Source organism: Loxodonta africana, chromosome 1 (genome assembly GCF_030014295.1).
Source record: "Loxodonta africana isolate mLoxAfr1 chromosome 1, mLoxAfr1.hap2, whole genome shotgun sequence".
Taxonomy (NCBI): domain Eukaryota; kingdom Metazoa; phylum Chordata; class Mammalia; order Proboscidea; family Elephantidae; genus Loxodonta; species Loxodonta africana.
Genome location: NC_087342.1, coordinates 70,425,842 through 70,442,638, shown reverse-complemented (window position 1 = coordinate 70,442,638; position 16,797 = coordinate 70,425,842). Strand labels below are relative to the sequence as shown.

General features: G+C 42.3%; 2 protein-coding genes across 9 annotated transcripts in view; one reads left to right on the top strand and one right to left on the bottom strand.

The window, feature by feature from the left end:
• Positions 1-16,797, top strand: part of LOC104846471 (cytidine monophosphate-N-acetylneuraminic acid hydroxylase) — a 499,820-nt gene that overhangs the window by 105,092 nt on the left and 377,931 nt on the right. For all 3 annotated transcript variants that reach the window (XM_064281568.1, XM_064281579.1, XM_064281578.1), the window contains exon 2: positions 1,103-1,242. The gene's annotated coding sequence lies outside the window, so the exon portion shown is untranslated. The remainder of the gene's footprint in view (positions 1-1,102; positions 1,243-16,797) is intronic.
• Positions 1-16,797, bottom strand: part of CARMIL1 (capping protein regulator and myosin 1 linker 1) — a 390,198-nt gene that overhangs the window by 282,896 nt on the left and 90,505 nt on the right. The window contains exons 1-2 of one of the 6 annotated variants that reach the window (XM_023555749.2): positions 13,544-14,099; positions 11,805-12,262 (exon numbers count right to left, since the gene is read on the bottom strand). The exons of 3 other annotated variants lie outside the window; for them this stretch is intronic. The gene's annotated coding sequence lies outside the window, so the exon portion shown is untranslated. 2 more of the 6 variants (XM_023555754.2, XM_023555748.2) reach the window with 2 other exon arrangements.

Here is a 16,797-nt window from a genome sequence, read left to right as displayed (position 1 = left end):
TAGAACTGCCTCCTAAGGTTTCCTAGGCTCTTCTCTTTACGAGAGCAGATCACTGGGAACAGATCACCAGGTCTTTTCTCTCCAAGAGCCACTGGTGGGTTCGAACCACGAACCACCAACCTTTCAATTAGCAGCTGAGTGCTTAATCACTGCACCACCAGGGCTCCTAATAGCTCGGATAATATCTTTAAATTACACACTACCGCTCACCCAGAAGGTACTCAATAAATCTGGCTTAGTGACTAAGCAGTGCCCTGGTTCAACCCTCACTTGGCACTTTAGTCTTTCCACTTCCTAACAGCTCCTGGGGTGGAGCAACTCCGAGGCAGATAAACACTCATAGTATTTCATTATCCCATGCAAACACAGTGACTGTAGGACTCCATCAGTCTGGTACAAAATACACAATATTCCAGTATTTCACTTCCAGGAGCAAGCATGTCATACAGTTCACAACTATTTTCCATGCTTCTTTTTTAATAGACTTTTTGTGTCTTTATATTTGACAACTGCGCTCATCCTGAAACTACCCACCCACAAAAATAAACACGATGATGGAAAGGTAGGAGCGCTGGTGGCGCAGTGGTTAAACGCTCAGATGCTAACCCAAAGGATGGCGGCTTGAACCCACCAGCCACACCTCAGGAGAAAGATGTGGCAGTCTGGTTCCATAAAGATTATAGCCTTGGAGACCCTATTGGGCAGTTCTACTCCATCCTAGAGGGTTGCTACAAGTCGGAATCAACTCGACAACAAAGAGTGATGGAAAGGTTGATCTGTTCCACTCTAATACATGTGTAATAAAACCACTCTTACAGAACCTTGGAGCTGTGGTTAAAACAAACATTCTCTCTCCCCCTTTATTTTTTTTTTTTTTACCCCCACAGAGATGAAGGTCTTGAGTGAAACAGAAGCGCCCAGTTCCCAGTTCTGAAATAAATATACCATACTTATAAAAGCATTAAGGTCCCCTACTGAGCTGGTTTCAAATGTTTAATTACAGTAATTAAATGCATACATACTTTATCACTGTTTTCTAATGAGGATGGCAAGGAGAAAGAAACTTGGCATTTTATTCTTGTTTTTATGCTTACTGTAACAGCTTGCTGTGGCAGCACCGGAGAGAGAGTCTGCTAAGCTCTATCTAAGAGAGGTGGCCACGAACACCAGCTCCCAGTGGATGGTACACATATGGGAAAAGGCCAGGACTGGAGCCACCGCTAGGAAGAAGGTTTCCATAAGGTAGGCAGCACCCATCATAAACAGGGAAACCTTGGCTACAGACTTCCTACCTTCTCTCTTCAAATAAGATTTTGAGCTTTAAAAACAAAGGAGTTCTTTGCTTAGGGGACACTGCGCTTCTGTTTAAGGGTGATGGAAAAATCTGGAAATAGTGGTAAGGCTGCATAACATGATGAACGTAAGTAATGTCACCGTTAACTGTACAGGTAAAAAATGGTGAAATGGCAAATGTTCTGTTTTCTACATATGCATACATACACACACCTATATGCTGACCACAAATTCTTAAAGGCTTTTTTTTTATTGTCAGAACCATATGTGTGTCCGTGCATGTGTATGCACGCAGAGATAATGAGAATGTTGACACTCTATAAGGAATGTAACCAATGTCACTGAATAATACGTGGAGAAATTGTTAAATGGGAGCATGTTTTGATGTATACATTTCCACCAAAAACAAAATTGAATTAAAAGAAAAAAGGCAAGGGAGTGGACGGGAGGGAGAGCCACAGCTGCTTAATATGAAAGCACCTTTCAATTTCCCAGCAAAAGTTTCCAAGTCAAAGGGAAAAATCAACACCCAGCCATACAAAGCAAGCCCCAGAGGCTGCTTCGGCACTTCATACAGAGCAGTACCCCCAGGGTTGGTTTCTGGCCTAGAAAAGCTCTCCCGGTGAAAGAAGCTACTATGAACCAAAGGCCCAGCCCATGCAAGGGCGGGAAATTAGCAGCTTATTTGGGAATTTGCCACCTCGCCTCAGTGTCACAAGTGAGGAAGTAGTGAGAGGTGGGCAGATGGAAAGGGGCGGGGGTGGGGAGCAAAGCTAGACTCAGACAGCTGTGGTGTTATAAAAACGTAGCAGCAGAGCTGCGTGGAAACAGGGGTCTTAAGCATCTGATTAACCTCAAAGCAGCCGCGGTAATTTCTGAAATAACTCAAAAAAAAAAAAAAAAAGTCATCAAAATCCAGCATTACATCCAAATGTTAAGTAGACTGCAAGAACAATCAATGGGTCGAGAATAAAGCTAAAGCCACAGACAGTAAACATTGCTCCCATGCTCAAATGGTGTCTATGGCGTAGGGCCATGCTACCGGTAAAACTGGGTTATAATGAGTTCCCCATCTGGAACTTCCAAGAAGCGTTCCCTAAAACACAGTCTAAGCCAGATCCACTCAATATTTAAATCCAGCCTTTAACAAAGTCCCTGTATAGACACCAGACTTACTCATTTGAGCCTAAGGAGAGATTCCTAAAAATTGAGATAAACTTGCTTACTTGTGCTTCTCCATTTTAGCAGAAATAGAATGTGTAATCTAACCTTGGCTGGAGCCAAGAGCCTGGCACACCGTAGGTGTTCCATAATGACCCCAGTCCCCACCACACCATCATGGCTTGGACTGTAGCTCCAGGTTTCAGGAAAACTGAGGCTGGATGAAGGAGTGCCACTGCAGTGGGAAGAACCACCTTCCAGGTCTGGCTCTTGCGATGACCTATGGTCCTTCTGGCCTCTGTTTCCCCTTCTTCTCTTGGTTCCAGAAACAGTTTAGACCAGGATATCTGCAGAGGCCTTTTGCATTTTGAATTCGGCCAAATTAACTGGTAAATAGGACCACATGAAATTTTCCTTGCTAAAAGGGCAAAAACAAAACCCTACCAACAGAATTCCGTCATTGTAATTATAATGCTTTACGATAAATCAATTAATTGCACCGTTTTATACAATATATTGGTCAATATAAGATATTCTGACCAATTCGACATATTGGACAAAATACATTAGTCAGGGACAAGGGGCAATGATATCTACGTGAAACCATACGTAAAACAAAGGTGTCAGCATGTCAAAGCCTCATGAATTCCACATCCAGACATTTCAACCATTTCCAAAGGGTGAACAGACGACTACAGCAAAGACTACAGAATTTAAAGCTTAAATAGGAAGATTCACAGAACTAACAATTAGATAGCTCTTCTGTTCTCGGATGGAAACCCTGGTGGCACAGTGGTTAAGTGCTACAGCTGCTAACCAAAAGGTCGGCAGTTCAAATGCACCAGGCGGTGCTCCTTGGAAACTCTATGGGGGTGGTTCTACCCTATCCTCTAGGGTCACTATGAGTCGGAATCGACTCAATGGCAGCGGATTTGATTTGGTTTTGGTCTGTCCTTGGATATATCATATCATCTTGCACCTGTCGTTGTGTGTGATTCTCAAGTCAGGTTTGTTTTGTTTCCCTAAAATGAGTGTCGACCTTTGTGCTCATTGAATTTCTTTGTCCTTTCAAGGAAGAGCACAAAACATTGATCTGTATTCAGCAGGTGTTTATTAGGGGGTGTTAGCTGTCTGTTCAATGAGCCCTATGAGTGATGCACTAAGCTAATTTAACCAAAATGACTTCACAATTCTCTCTCAACCTTGTCCCTGCAGCTGCCTACTTTTTCTAGGGCAGGGTAATGGAAATTATTTCATGAAATGGAAAAAAGTGTGATTTAAGTAACTCAACTCAGCTGATTACCCTTGGGAAAAAGGCAGCTAACAACTATTCTCAGAAATTAAATAAACACTGTCTGACCTCTGCTAGTTATTTAAATTTAGCAATACCTTTATTAACAACAGAAGGTGTTCCAAGCACCCCAATGAACATCAGGATAAGACTTGGGGTTCTCCACTTTTGGCATCTTAAATGATTGAATTCTGTCTGAATTTCCCTTACAGTTGTGCTCAGGATTTTACTCAGTGTTTAGCTTTCAGTGAGTGAAAGGGGGTGGTGAGGAGTGTCTGTACAAAATGAGGAGTCCCCGGGTGGTGCAAACGGTTAACACACCCGGCTGCTAACTGAAAGGCTGGAGGTTCAAGTCCACCCAGAGGTGCCTCAGAAGAAAAGCCTGGCAATCTACTTCTGAAAAATCAGTCATTGAGAACCTACGGAGCATAGTTCTACTCTGACACATATGGGGTCGCCATGAGTCAGAATCAACGTGACAGCAGCAACTGGTTGGCTGGTTGGTTGGGACATCATGAAGGAAAGGTGGGTTGTTCAGAGGTCAAGTGTTCACACGTGAGGCCTGTCTCTAAACATAAACTGCTTCTTTGCTTCATTAACATTCTCCCTTAACTTTTTCCTCTCCACACCGTATCATCTTCTTGGTCATTCTAAGCTCATACACGATCAAGTGACAGGAAAGGCACACAAAACCAAAAATAACTGTAAGCTCTGGGGCACAGAGGAAGGGAGAAGGTGCTAGCCCTCCCCTGCTCCTATACTAGCCCAGCCACAGCAGCAGCCCCCTCACTTCCTGCTCATCTGCTGTCACCCTCCAAACCACTACAACAGTCCCAAGAAGACAGTCCCATGAGCCCTGCCCAACTATGTCAAAGCCAACACTGTTTTCTTCTTTTAAAATCACAGCATCTATTACCTCAATCTATCCTTAGAGCAATATTTATTTCTGTTTCTATTCCTAACACTTACAAAACAAAAACAGCCCCCCCAAAAAAAATTCAAACCAAGATTTGATTTAGATCACAAATTCCCACTTCTACCAAGAAAGCCAGTGTTATACAGCACTAGACCACTACCTCAAAATTAAAACTCTAGCACAAGTTTTCCCAAATGTATGTGGGAAACCAATTTTCACAGTAGCAGGCAACATGTGAAAATACTTTTATTGCAAAATTGAAGAGTGTAGCTCAGCAAATACATGCCGGAATGCTAATGTGAGTAATTACACAGGTGGCTATGCGAACACTGAACTCACGCTTCAATTTGGCAGAAGTATAAACATTTCTACAGTTTGCAAGGTTCAATTACCTAGACCTGCTGGTTAATTTCCTTTACATCTGAAAGAGCTCCCCCAAAGTCCATTATTTTCCAATGAAAAAGTCACTTCTAGAAACATGTTAGTAGGCAAAAGAGAGAACACATTTGTATTGAACTGACTCAACATGTTTAAATGAGTGGAACATTCTACCAGGAGCCAGCTTCTGCAGACATGATTTTTCTCTCGTGTGCTACAAAACAACACTCTTGGTCAACTTAATTCAAACGGATCTTGACTCTTGAAAACATTCTTATTCAAGTAATACTTGTTCATATTGAATACCTGCTAGGTACTATTCTAAGAGGCTAGGGATATGGCAGTGAGCAAAACAGACAAAACTTCCTGCCCTCAAGAGGCTTACATTCCAGCAGGGGAAACAACAGGTAATCACATAAGTAAGACATAGACCTTTATGGCACAAACAGTTAAGCACCTGGCTACTAACCGACAGCTTGCGGTTCGAATCCACCCAGAGACGCCTCGGAAGAAAGGCCTGACAATCTACTTCCGAATGATCACAGTCACTGAAAACCCAGTGGAGCACAGTTTTACTCTGAAACACACAGGGTCTCCGTAAGTCAGAACCACCTCTATGGCAACTGGTTTATGACACTGTAGATGCTGAAGAAAAAGAAGGGGGGTGGGGTGAGGGTGAGGGTGGGGGTGGGGGTGTTACAATTTTAAATATCAGGTAAGGCTACAGTGAGAAGGCAACACATGAGCAAAGACTTGAAGAATGTGAGGGAGTGAGCCAAGTCTTGCGGCTATATGGAGGAAAAGAGTTTTCTGAGCATAGGGAATGGCGAGTACACAGATCCTGAGAGAGGAGCATGTCTGAGGAGGTTCAGTGATCAACAGGAAATTACATTTTGCTGGCTGGTTCCTAATCTTGTTAAAAACTGCATCCCACACAGAGATTTTTAAATGCTTCATCCTTTTCCAGCACTGAAATTTTCTCCTAAGTATATTTCATCTGGCATTACTGTGATTCACAGAAATCTATGTGTTCTGTTTTCCCACCCCATCCCTAAGCGCACTGACAGCTTCTTGTTTGCAGCGACTTAAGTCCCAAAGGATCTGGGAGTATACGTTTAGCACCACAGTAACCAAAGCTAGTAGGCTGAGCACGCCACTTGGGTATGCTGCAGACTCAAGAAACGGTGTGCAAGAATTTGCCGCATTTACACCTGTTACAGCCATCTCTATCATCTGTGCTATAGTGTCAGGAAAACCAAGGTGATAAAGGTCAGCCCAGAAAACTCTGAAAATGGTAGCATGCTCAAAACAGAGCTGGACAGAAAAAATACACATTCTCTGCACTTCTGACATAATAACGTGATTCAATTTCCTTTCTCAAAAGTTAAGGTTTTCTAAAATAAAAAAAAAAAAAAGCTTAAGAAACCTGGTTTCAAGTACAGAGGAAGAGAAAAGTAGACTTGTGTATGTGAAAGAATGGAATGTGAATCCCAGAGGAGGGTCAAGCTGGAGTGAAATGACCCCAAAGATCCAGTCAGGTCACCTGGGCTCCTTCCTGGCTCTCAGGTCCACTACTATGTAGCACTGGGCATGTCACTTTACCTCAGAGGCTTCATTTCCTCATCTATGAAAGAGAATTCATAATTCCTACCTGGTAGGAAAAAAAATTTTTTTTTTTTTTTTTTACCTGGTAGAGGGGAGCCCTGGCAGCGTAGTGCTTAAGAACTTGGCTGCTAACCAAAAGGTCAGCAGTTCAAATCCACCAGCCGCTCCCTGAAAACCTATGGGGCAGTTCTACTCTGTCCTACAGGGTCACTCATGATTTAGAATCAACTTTACAGCAATGGGTTGTTCCTGGGTGGCACAAATGGTTAACATACTTGGCTGCTAAACCAAAAGGTCAGAGGTTCAAGCTCACCCAGAGGTTTGAGAGTCTACCCAAATCAAAAAGACGTTCCTTGGAAGAACGGCCTGAAGATCTACTTCCCAAAAATCAGCCACTGAAAACTCTGTGGGGCACAGCTCTACTCTGACACACACAGGGTCACCATGAGTCAGAATTAGCTTGACAGGAACAGGGTTTTTTTGTTTTGGTTTGGTTTTTTACTTTGTATGACTGATGTAAAGACTAGAAACAGTATATTCAAAGTGGCCAGCCTGTGAAAAAGCCAATCTCAAAAGGTTACATACTGTATGATTCCATTTACATAGCATCCTTGATATTACAAAATTACAGAGATGAAGAACAGATTAGTCATTGCCAGAGATTGTGGGGGGCGAGAGGCGGAGAGTTGGCTGCAGTTATAAAAAAAAATGCACCATGAGAAAACCTTGTGACAGAACTGTTCTGTATCTTGACCATGGTGACAGCCACACAAACTTTCACATGTGATAAAACTGCACAGAACTAAATACACACACACATGCGCATGCATATACACACAAATGAGTGCGTGTGCAGACAATGAAATCTAAGTAAGGCTCATGGATGGCATCAATGTTAATTTCCTGGTTGTGATGCTGTACTCTAGTTATGCAAGATGTTACCACTAGAGAAAAGTAGGTGAACACTGGGTATACAGAAGCTCTCTGCATTATTTCCTAAAACTGCATATGAATCTACAATTTTCTCAAAATCCGAAAGTCATCGTCTTTATAAAAAAAAAAAAATGCTTGGCATGTTGTTAGCACTTCATAAACGGCATATTGGGCAAGGCACCCTCGCATCCATAAAACTGCTGCTAATTCCTGCCTCCCGCTAATGAGGCTGCAAAGGAAATACTCAGCATGGTACCTGGCACCAAGTAAGAGCTCATTCAATGGTAGTTATCATCATCACCATCACCTTTGGATCCCAGCCCCTTCAAAACCTCACTAATATCCAAGTGAAATACAAGCACGCTCCTTTTAACCAATGGAGAAAATTACTAGCAGGGATCTATTTACCACAACATTTAAAGTTTTCTGATTCTGAACAATAAATACATATACACCAATATAAAAGAGCCCCCTAAGAAGACAGAACAAACACTTCTGCAGTCTAGTACAGCATCTTCCAGTGTGTTCTCCAGGGAACACCAGTTTCCTGAGATGCTCCAAGAAAAATAAAGAACCTGTGGTGAAATAAATTTGGGAAACACTATATACATCCTCCCCATCTTGGAGCTCCAGCTTTAAAAAAAAAAAAAAAAAACCCTGTCCAACTTCACTTAACCCACCTTTCCTCAAATTTACTTGTTCACAGAACTTTTTTTTTCCATACATGTAGCATCCTGAGAAATACTTCCAAGGTCCAGAATTTTAGAGTCCTTCTACACTGGTCACACACTCACTATCTGTTTCTTCATACATTACGTATCTTAGAGTAGAAGAGGAACAGATGTTTTGTTTTGACAACTACTACAGGTTTTAGGGAGCGCCGGTGGTGCAGTGGTTAAGCACTCGGCTGCTAACAGAAAGGTCGGTGGTTCAAATCTACCAGCCACTCCACAGGAGAAAGATGTGGTAGTCTGCTTCTGTGAAGACTTACAGCCTTGGAAACCCTATGGGGCAGTTTTACTTTGTCCTATAGCGTCACTATGAGTCAGAATCAACTCCATGGCAATGGATGTTTTAGGTATAGCAGTTTAAACTACACACAGTTGCCCTTCAATGAATGTTTGCTCAATTAGATTCAGTGCAAATACAATTCCAGAATGGACAACTCTACACACAGGGGAACTGTGTTTTACTGATTTTCTTTCAAGTCTCTCACTTAGTTGAGAAAACAAAGCTGCTCCTTTCTGGAATGACCTCAGAAATGGTCATGTGCAAAGGTTATCCATTATGCTGGTAGTCTCCTGCCTGAGTGACAGCTGGAGCAGCACTTTACAAAGTGACGTGATTCTAAGGGTTCTTGGAATAAGCTCACAACTAAAAATATCCCTACCCAAAACTATAGGTCCGGAAATTCCTTTAGCAGGATATAAAGCTTCTCATACCAAAAATAAGGAAAAGGCTAACTGCAATTATTGCTGGGAGATGTAAGGAGCTAAATATAAGTTATTTTCATTAATATATGTTAAGGTTACAGCAGGGCTTTGAACTGGTTTGTTCCCCTGCTGAGAATGTGAATTTCTAACAAGTTCCCTGCTGAGGATGTCCACTCCCAGATATACGGAGTCAAAATCTACAGTTTAACAAGGTCCCTGGGTGATTCTTATGTATAACTTGCTGGGACCTTGTTACAAATTCACATTCTCAGCAGGGGGGTTCAAACAGAAGGAACTGGTTCAAAGCCCTGGGTTAAAGTCCTAAAAATGAATTTCAAATGTCAAAGAATGGGCTGAGATCAGGTTTGGCTGGCCGTTGGGGAGGAGAGGGAAGACCTTGAGTCCTAGAAAGAAATAGAGGGAGAGAGAAAAGAAAAAGCTAAAGGTGATAAAAACAAGTTTCAGAACTCATGGGTCTGCCAAGGTTAATGACACTGCTTTGCAATTACACATTTCCATTTATTGGAATAACGTGTATTTAAACTTTGTAGAACCATCATAAAACTTCTGCTACTTCTAAAAGAAAAAAAAATTAGTCAACATAACAAATAAGCAGAAACAAACCATTAAGAATTATTTTAAAAACACGCAAACACACCCACAGAACGCATTTGAGGAATCCACACTTCAGAATCAGCTCGATTACTCACATCTTCTGTGTAAAGTTCTAGAAAAGAATGTATCCTGAGCCCCCAACATACAAAAAAAAGTAAGTCTCCATCACTAAAGGATAAAAATGCATACTGAGCACCCCTCCCCAAAGGCACACTCATGCATTTTAGAAACATTTCCAACATGATTGACCACAAATGGATATAAAACCTCAGTTTAACCAGGAGAGGCTTCCTTCCAAAGCATTCTAGTTACTCAAGGCTGTTATGTAAAACTAAGCAATGGTTAGAACATTCCAGAATAGTTAATAACCCTAAAATCACATGCATATGGCTGTCATATACATGTCCATGCTTCAATATGAATAAAGCCAGGCCTAATCATAACATTTCAAGTGAATTAAAGATGTCTACCACTCATCCGTCCGTTTGTTATACTGTGGTGGTTTGCGTGTTGCTGTGATGCTGGAAGCTATGCCACTGGTATTTCAAATACCATCGGGGTCACCCACGGTGGACAGGTTTTCCGGTGCTTCTAGACTAGGACAAACTAGAAAGAAAAGTCTGGTGATCTACTTCTGAAAATTAGCCAATTAAAACCTATGGATCACAACACAATACTGTGTGACTCGCTTGCTTTGAACACATCAACAGGAGGGATCAGTCACTGGAGGAGGGTATCGTGTGGTGAAGTAGAGGGCCAGTGAGGGCGAGAGAGACCCTCAATGAGATGGACTGGCACAATAGCTGCAATGATGGGCTGGAGCATGATGGTAACTGAGAATAATGCAGGACCAGGCAACAAAATCTGTTGTACATAAGGTCATGAGTCAGAGTCAACTCAATGTCAGCTAACAACACCACAACAACCATAATACTTCAAGTGAACTAAAAGCATCAACTGGAGAGTCTAGGCCACACACTTCTCAATCTGACCCCCTACTCAGCTCTTCTCAGTGGTCCCCCTGCCACGGGGTCAAATCTCTTCTCTTAGCCACAATAATTTGAACAGTTTTTGCCTTGGCTTCCCAGCCTTCTGTTCTGGCCCAGAAAAAAATGATGGAAAAAAGAATTATGTTCTTTTAAAAGATATTTCCTAGTAGATAAGCTGAATCTGACACAATGAAAAAGGTGCCTGTGGTTTATCAGAGATTCCAAAAGAGCTTCCAGGCCTCAAGGCCCCACAGACTAAACAAATTGAAGATAAGAGGTCAATAGTAGATTTAAAAACCTGCCTCTGAATGATGGAAACACTACCCCCTACATAGTTAACGGTCTAGGAAAGTTTTCTTACAAGGAGCTCAGATATCTTTTAAATTCTCACTCCCTGCTCTAAGATACTCTTTTCCCTAATTCAAAAAAAGTCAGTCTCTCTTCTCTCCCTCATTCCCTCCCCTCTTCACACACACAAAGACAAGAAATAATGACTTTCCTAGATTCCTCTTATAACTGATGGAAGGAGGGGGAAAACCTAGGTACTCTTACTCCTTATTCAACATTCTATTAATAGGATTTTAAAGGCAGTGCAGTTTTTTTAAAATGTGAGTGAGAAGACAATGAACAATGACTGCACTGTGACACACCTGCTCTCCCCACCCCTCAGGGATGCTGAAGGAGGTCTTAGCTGACAGCCTCCATTTGGACACTGATCCACCTGCAAAGGACAGGCCCAGCCTACCTGCAGTAAAACGTTCTCTCCCTTTTATTCCTTTAACATGCCTGCATTCATTTAGGTCAACAATGTCATGTTCAAAGTCAAACTTTTCTCATTGTTTTAAAAAAAAAAAAGTGCTTTCATTTTTATAAAATCCTAAACTATTCGGCCAGACTTGGTCAAACCTTTCATTTACACAGTGGGAAACACTGGTAACAATCAGCCCAATAGCCCGATGGGAAGAGCCAGACTCAGGGATTCAGAAATGAGAAAAATGCCTGGGGATCAGCTCCCTGGCTCCCCCACTGTGCACATCAGGGCACCCACAGGAAACCATTCCCATTTCTGTTGCTCTGCAGCAACAAGCAAGGGAAGGCAATCCCAGCATCTGGGGGAGGGGGGGGGTCGCGGAGAAATTAGCATGCCACTAGAGCGCCTCCTCTCAAATTCCAAATGCAAACCCACACACCCGAAATGCAACTGAGCCAAGAAGCTCTGTGTCTGCTTGAAGTCTCGCTCCGCTGAGTGTCTTCCTGTTTGTCTCTGAGACAGGGCCAGCTTAATATTTTCTGCCATCCGGGGTCCAGTGTCAAATCTAGCAGGAAGTCCTCATCAACAGACAGAGCCTCAATGAGTCAGGAGAAGTAAGCAATCAAGAGAAAGCGTCTGAGAAAGCAGTCTGCCCTGTCACGTGGTTTGAAACACCGGCTCACTGAAAACCACAAGAAAGGCTTCAAACTGCAGGGCTGCATGGGTGTCAGCCCATATCAGCCAGTCCCAGTCCTTCCAGCTATGCTTTCTGGCCAGTATGGAAGAGTCTCAGCCACAGGGACATTCACAGACGTCTGCCCAGCAGGAGCAAATCAAGAGGGGGCCTGCCCATTCTGGCACCCAAAAAGCTTGTGACCACACCATCCAGTGGCCATCCTGTAGAAAAAGGACAAACCACGATACCAATAATAAATACCCACACAGCACAGAACAAACCACACACAGCATGATCATACATTCACATTTAGCTCCTCAAACTGGACTAAACAATCAGCATTCTTGTAACAACGGCCATATAATAAAACTGCCATCCTAAGAGATTTCTACAGCTCAATGTCTTTATTCACACGATCACTGATCCCAACTCTGGACTCTCCTTCAGTCATTATATCTATTAAATTGCTTACATACTAAGGCTCCCTTTGTTGCAGAACATTTCTTGGCACTGTTTCTCAGAAACGCATGGTACTCATTGCCACTGCTTGATAAGGGGCTAGCCTTGAACAAATTATAGATTCTCACACAAACAGCTAGTGACTACTTATTATTTACTTCAGGGATGCATTGCTCCTTTATAATAATAAGGTGGCTCTATATGACTCGGAACCGACTCGATGGCAATGGGTTTGAATTTTTGGTTTATATGTCCCAACCAACACGGGGGGCAGGGGGGTCACCATATAATTTCTCTGTTGTTTGATTTAGGTGAGGTAAGTTTACAATCACCACGTTAGTATGGTGTACTTTAAAAATATTATGTTTAAGTATAATAGGTAACATCTTACTTGATTAATTTTCTAATTTTTACTCTTGGCACTGTGATTAAGCACTTGGCTGCTAACTGAAAAGTCGGCAGTTCAAATCCACCAGCCAATTCATGGGAGAAAAGACCTGGCAATCTGCTCCCATAAAGATTACAGCTAGGAAATTCCTAGGAGGCAGTTCTACCCTGTCCTATAGGGTCGCTACGGTTTGTTTTTTTGGTATATCTATAGCATGTGCTCCAATCCCCAGAAAATAATAGAAGGCCTTGGATATTTTTTATACATCATATTAAAGCAATATGGCACCTGCTTTCCTATTCTCACTTTTTCTCTACTATCTATCTAATATGAGCAGAAATGAAAGTATAATTCAACTAAAATACAGTGTCCAGAAATGAAAGCCATCTTTTATCCCATAAAAGAAAACTTACAGCCAGGAGAACATCATCTGCTGATGTTTTTAAGGCAACAGCCAAGGACAAAATACAAGTTGTTTTCACAATTTAGGAATGATTCATAGAAACAGTTGGTCTATGCATTATATGATCAATATTAATTGCTATTACCAAAAAGACTTTTTTTTTAAGCAAGTAAGACACCCTGTAGTATTCCTTATATGAACAAAATCAGTGAACAAGACAAACTGGTCCAAGTTTTCAGATTAAAAGCTTACCACCAGCTCAATATGTGCCCACAGAAAAGCTTCGTCCTGCACTGGAATAAAACCATGAAGCGCGTGATTTCAAATTCTGAGATGATCACACTGGCAATCTTGTGCAATCCATAAATTTTCTGTCAGAAACAACGTGCCCGTCACAGTACGTTAGTTCATCCCAAGTGAGTAAAGTGAAACAGTTCCAGTTTCACTTCATTACCACCCACCAGTTAGTAAGGCACTTCAAACATAAGAAAGGAGTTCAAGCTGCTTATTTCATAGTTCCTTAACCACAGAATTACAGGTTGTTCACCCTGACCTGGGAAACTTACTACTACTCATGACTGGTAGTAAAAAACAGCTTCTCAGAACATATTAAACATTAAAAAATTACAATAATAACACCACAATTGTCTATACACTCCTTTAGCCTATTTGGGCGTTTTGTGGTATGGATTTGTGAGTCTGAAATTTCAAATGCTTTCCCAGTTTAAATAGAAACAGAATCTGACAACAACCGCTCTAACTAGGAAATTCCCATTATCCGATCTAATTAAGCAAGGGCCCTGGGTGGTGCAACCAGCTTGCAATCAACCACTAACCTAAGGGTTGGTGGTTCGAACCCATTTGGTGGTGCAGAAGAAAAGCCTGGCGATGTGCTTCCATAAAAGATTGCAGCCAGAAAAACCTATTGAGCAGTTCGACTACATAACACATGGAGTCGCCATGAGTTGGAATCAACTCAACAGCAGTGGGTTAGGGGTGAGTCCTCCTGGGGAAAATCGATTCAAATAATTGACTTTCCTCAACTCTTACTGGGTGCTACCAAAATAATACAACAGTTTGGAAGATGTCTTCCTCCCCACCCCAACAGGTAACCCCACTAAGAGTAGCCATTCTGAATTACCTGCAAAGAGAGGAGCTGGAAGTAAAAGCAAGGCTGCTGTTAGAGGGTTCCTTAAGAGAATTCAGTGTTTTTCCACCATCATTCACTAAAGCCTGCACAAACAGCATCTTTCTAAAAGAAGGTCAGCTGAACAGACCACAGACTGCCAGGGTGCCTGTCTGGTAAACACAACTTAATGACTAATTCATGAGTTCAAGAAACCACACAAGAGTCTAGCAGCAAAATGCCCAATTAACTCAAAATTAAACAGCACCCAACACCTGTGATGCAGCTCCAGCAAGATAAGGACATGGTGGCCAGCGGGCAGTAGGGAGCGACCATATGGGAGGGAGAAGTGCCAGGAAAAACAACCTTTGTGCATCTTTCCATGCTGGGACCATGCGCTAAACTGAGAGAATATTTTCAGCTGAGTTACAAGGTGAGGATGACACTCCATCAACCCAGGATACTTGCTGCCCAGACCTTCCCCCCTCTCTTTAATTAAACCAAATCTCTGGTTTTTCAAATCCCCTCTGCTTATGCAGCCAACTAACTAGTAAGCCTGCAAAGACTGTAAGACAAGTTGAACAAACTCACTGAATGACTGGCCCACAGCCTCAGAGGGAGGAAAGCCCAGCCAATGGAACCTCCTTCTGGTACTGTAAGCCTAAGGAGGAGCATTTTGTGAAGAGGTACAAGCAGTAGGGCAGTGAATTTTAAAGTATTCAATAAAACATGTCTCACCACACACTTTCATAACAAAGTGCGTAGCAGAAGCAGGGTCAACATCTCACACTGCACAAAAACCAACAGAAAAAGACAGGTCAAGACAATGGCAGGTAGTATTTACTCTGAGAGGTTCTGAGGTACCTATTGTGGACTGGACAGAAAACAAATGTAACTGGGGATGGCAATAGTCCCGGCATCCTGTCCAAGATATGGAGCCGGCATCCTGTCCAAGATATGGAGAATAGAATAGGAATACTAAACTATTGTTCGGCTCATTCATGTGGTCATAACATCAAAAGTGCCTGGGATATCTGTGTTAATTCTTAAGTCCTAGGTAGGAAACCAAAGGGCTTGGGGGCCCTGGAGGAGACATCCTATCTTATCAAAGGCCCTGCCTTTGAAAGAGAAAGAAAGGTCTGGCTCTAAAGAATGGTCCAAGAAAAGAATATTATTTTCTAGAACATTATTCCAAAATATTGGAAGAGCATGTCTATCAGCGCTTGCCAGTTTGACCAGGATGACTTTCCACTGGCATCTTGACAATATGGGAGACACCGCCCAGGTAAATCACAATAACAAAACATAAAACTAGGTCCTGAGGAGAAGCTTCAGGGAATAGATTTCACTCAAAGTAAGGGAGAATTTTTGAATGATTATAGATTACAGGTCTGTAACAATATTAGACTCCTTCCCTAAGCATTGAATTATGTCACTAGAAATGTTGGAGACGGAGCCCTTGATTAAGCAAGACATTATGCTTAGGTCTTTTCCAACTCAAGTTTCTGTGGTGTATTAGTTAGGAATGTGTTTGGCTGAAAATAAGAGAAAATTCAGCGCAAGCAAGGGAAGATTTATTCGTCTCATGCCCAAAAAATCAATGTGTAGGCACTCCAGTACTGGTAGAGCTGCTCAATGATCCATCAGGGATCCAAGCACTTTTTATCTTTTCACTCCTCCATCCTTAGCGTGTCGACTTCTATCTTCATGTTTATTATCTCTTGTTCACAAGACGGATGTCCTACCTCCAGGTTAAAGCCATGTTGAAGGCAGGAAGGAGAAGCATCCAACAGGAAGGGGAAACTCCTGCCTCAGGAAAGCAAATCTCTCCCCAAAGGCCTCAGCAGAGTCTCTTTTATATTTAATTGGCCAGATTGTGCCACATGGCTACCTTTAGATCAAGGTTTCTCAGCCTCCACACTATTGGCATTTTGGAGCAGAAAATTCTTTATTATGGAGAACTGTCCTGTGCGTTGTAGGATGCTTAGCAACATTCCAGGCCTCTACCCACTAGATGACAAACCCTACTCCCAAGTTGTGACAATCAAAAATCTCAAAAAAAAAAAAAAAACCCCCTTTGCCATCAAGTGGATTCCGACTCACAGCGACCCTATAGGACAGAGTAGAACTGCCCCATAGAGTCTCCAAGGAGCACTTGGTAGATTTGAACTGCCGACCTTTTGGTTAGCAGCCAAACTCTTAACCACTATGCCACCAAAAGGTTTCCAAAAATGTCTCTAGACATTGCCCAGTGTCCCCTGAGGGTCAAAATTCTCACTGGTTGAGAACCACTACCCTACACCAATCACCACTCCACAGGCTAAGATGAAGAGAACAGTACATGGGGATGGGTCAGCCAACCAACACTGTCTGTCCCAAA